The sequence below is a fragment of the Haemaphysalis longicornis genome, unplaced genomic scaffold, assembly GCF_048455015.1.
Source record: "Haemaphysalis longicornis isolate Haplotype H1 unplaced genomic scaffold, Haemaphysalis longicornis Haplotype H1 scaffold_14, whole genome shotgun sequence".
Lineage (NCBI taxonomy): Eukaryota > Metazoa > Arthropoda > Arachnida > Ixodida > Ixodidae > Haemaphysalis > Haemaphysalis longicornis.
Genome location: NW_027526245.1, coordinates 22,658,485 through 22,662,086, shown reverse-complemented (window position 1 = coordinate 22,662,086; position 3,602 = coordinate 22,658,485). Strand labels below are relative to the sequence as shown.

Here is a 3,602-nt window from a genome sequence, read left to right as displayed (position 1 = left end):
GTTTTTGCATTCTCTTAGGCTGCGCCCGCATTCACCGCCGCACCGTCCGGAGGACTTTCACCACTGCCACATCGACACGCGCGTTGTGCATGACCCGGTGGCATCCTCAGCTCTAGACTCACTGGCCTTGGGGCTACCTTCTTGGCTCCACGGCCCTCGCTCCGGGCCGTCCCTGCTCTCTACTCTCCACTGTGCTGCCTTGGCGTGTGTGCTGTGGGCCTTGAACCGGACTTTTCGGTGGTGCTCTCGGTTCGACTCCGGCGCTGCGTACCTCTGGCCGGGAGGCCCTATCTCCTCCCTCTGGTGCTGTTGAACAGACCGTCATCGGTTGGTGGGATTTCTCCAGTGGCGCCAGCGATCCAGCGGCGTCCATGGCTGTTCCTGGGCTGATCTGCTCCTGTGGCTGCTGTCCCGGAGGATGTACCGAGTTTCAAGCTTGCTGTTGACGGCTGTTTCGTGGACTGTGACCTCATCTTGGGGCTCTGATGCCGATGCCTTCGAGTTACTCTTTATCCATTGTCGGTTGGCTCGAGGACTGCGTTGGCCTTTTCTTCGGAGGGGGGGAGAGTGTGGCAATCCCGCAATATTGGCGAGGGACAATCTCACGGCATGGACATGTGCGGGCTGAGGATGAAAATGTGGGGCGAGACGAGCTGGGATAGAACATGGTGGACTGGGCTGGGCTAGGTGTGCGCATCCGGATCGGCAGAGCAGTGGACCTTGGCGGAGCGGGAGTACCAGTAAAGGTGTGATTGAGGGTGCTCAGTGTCGTTCTGGGGAACCGCGGGCGGGTGTAAGAACCCCGGTACCACACCATCTCATACACTGTGGCCGATATTCGCAGTAATGGCTGGTACTGGGGTAACATCGAAGCCGTCAGCCTTTGCAACACAATTGTTGCTCTCTTCAACTTAGATGGCGTTTGTGCAAGTGTGTGCGAAGTCAAAGTAGGCTTCGCAAGGGAAGTACAGGCTGGTTCACAAGTTGAAGCAGCAGCGTTGGCCGCTAGGGTCCCCGACATGAGAACAACTTCACTGGGGTATGCGCTGCTTCAGAAGATGAAGCAGACGCGTTGGCAGGTAGGGATCCCGACATCACAATAACTTCACTGTGCGCAACATTCGATGCTGCCTTGGCTGTAGCAATGCCAGTCTTCAGAACTTTCTCTTGTCCTGACAGTGCTGCCCGAACAGCCAACGTGTCGTTGCAACCTGATGACATGCGCAAAGTTCCAAACAGTGACTCTATTGGGTCACTGTTGAACCTGCGCGTCAGAACAAAAAAAATCTTTCTTCTCTCAAGAAACACTTAGTGCAGGCCACTGTAGAATATGTGATCATAAGAAGAGCCTCGTATGTTTCTTTCGTAAGAAATTCCCTGTCATGGATGCATCTTTTCTTCAGTTCGTCCAAGTACAATGGAAAAGTGACCTCAAGCCACTCAAGCAGGGCATCTTCAATGTCGTCATAGTGGCGAGCATAAGCAAAATTCTGCTGGACATGTTGCGTGGTGTTATTCGTGTCGTGGAGCACAAACAAGCGGTAAAAGTGACTCATGAAAGTAATCGTAGGGCCTGCAGTTGAAAACGATACAGAGCACGTGTGTCCTGCTTGGTCCTTCAGGTGCTGTAAATCAGCAGTCACACTTGGTCACAGAGCCTGAATTTCCCCTGCAACATTTATTTTCTCAGTGTTGATGGGGAAGACGTGCTTGCGGCTCAAGTACCTGGCAGGCTTCACGGTCAAGTCTTTCTGCAGCTCGTACAATTTCTTGAGGTGAGAATAAGAAATTTCAGATTTTGGGCCAATGTCATGTGCCAGAAACTGCGACCGAACATTTTTCAGCACATTACACGGGTCAAAACTCATAAAAAGAGTTCTACCGTGGTCACAGGGATGTTCAGTCCTGTAAGTCAGTATGCCATTTCCGAGAAGCTTCATGGCAGTGACATTCACCCTGTAATTGTCAGTCACTAGCCGCACAATCCTGAACCCAGATGGTTCCAATTTTTTCATTACGAATATGACCAGTTCATGAAGCTGCTGTCCAGTTAGTCCCTTGGTGAAGTAGTAGGCAACAGGAATTCGAAACGGTGTTGTCAAGCCGCTTATAACAAAGCACAAAAGAGAATTGGCTAAACAAGGTCTCTGTCTTCTTGTTCTTGCCATAGGTGAGCATCTGCATGCCCAACAAAGCAATTTATTTATTTATTCAGAATACTCTAAGCCCTGTCGGGCTGTTACAGAGTGGAAACTACATTATGCAATGACAATTCTAATTTACCAACAAAAGATTCAATTGTGTCTACATTTTCAAAGAAGTCGGCGGCAAGGTAGTTCCAGTCAACAATCGTTCTGACAAGTGTTTTTAAATGTCTCAATTCTTGGTGTGTATGGCATGATAACGTGTGGGTGATTGGTTCGTGATGAGACTCTTCCTGCAGGACGCAGATAGTGATTAGCGTTTATATGAGCTTATTGTTGTAAAGCTGATATAAACATTTTAGTCGAGCGACTTTTAGGTGAATGGCAGGTTGAGGGAGTTTAACCTCAGTGAGCAGGGTTCTTATTAACTGCCTCCTTTCATAAACGGAAAAAATAAATCGCGCTGCTAGCCTCTAATACAACAAGCAATCTCTTTGCTTGTTGTATTGCAGCTTCTTCTTGATTCTCATCTCATCCACGATGAGTGAGCAGACTTCTTGCTGTGGTTTCTCCAAGTTCCATGTTTCAGCCAGTAGTCTTGTCTCGACCAACTTGCTGAAGCCTGTATCACCGCCCGTCGTTCCAAAGTAGTTTTTCAAGGTCTTTCTATTTGGAAGCTTTAAAACCTCGCCTCTCATGTGCTCATATGCTTTCGTTGACAAATGTCTGAGCACTACGCATCGACGGGTTGTTTCCTTAGTCCAGGTTGGTCTTATTTTCCTGAAATTCATTATCTGATCCATCAGCAATAAAGCTACTGGCTGTTTTTCAGTGGCTCTTTCTTTGATGTAGGAGATGGCTGCAGTCATGGAATCCTCCTGGAGTTTCTTTAGCTCTACCTTGTACTTGTGCAGTCTGCTGTAACCTTAGAATCTGGCTTCTCAAGTCTCTTACTTTCCGTTTCCATTTGGCTCTTTTTGTCACGAGTAAACTGGATGTTGACCTGGTGCCCACTTGAAAAATCTTGTGACACGTCGCAGCTTTGAGCGCAGTTTCATTCCCATTTGGGGCATGCTGCTGGTCTGTTGCTTCGCCGGCACTAGCGGTGGTGTCCATGGGCTCCACATCTCGAACTTCGGGGTTTGGAGCGGTCGGCATAGCAGGTGACTGCAGCCAGGGAGTGCCTGTAGCACGATCATTTTCGAGCAGTCTCGTAGGGGCACAAGCTCGTTTGGCGATGCTAGCAGCGCTGCGTTCACTGCTTCGTTTCGGTTGCAGGTGTGACGGGTAGTATTCAAAGACTGAAGGTACCACTCCTTTCTTTAGGCGCCGTCTCTTTCCTTCGAGAAATATCGTCAGCCTTGAAGTGACGGCTACATACCTTTGTGTAGCATGAAGTCACATTCGGTGCCCAGTTGTCCCGTCGAATAGCAGCAAGCCATTTCACTCGCACATTGA

General features: G+C 49.3%; 2 pseudogenes; both read right to left on the bottom strand.

Annotated features, from left to right (window-relative positions):
- Positions 1-1,005: 1,005 nt before the first annotated feature.
- Positions 1,006-2,168, bottom strand: LOC144164804 (uncharacterized; annotated as a pseudogene).
- A 449-nt stretch (positions 2,169-2,617) lies between these two features.
- LOC144164802 (uncharacterized) lies at positions 2,618-3,302 on the bottom strand (annotated as a pseudogene).
- Between the last annotated feature and the right edge of the window lie 300 nt (positions 3,303-3,602).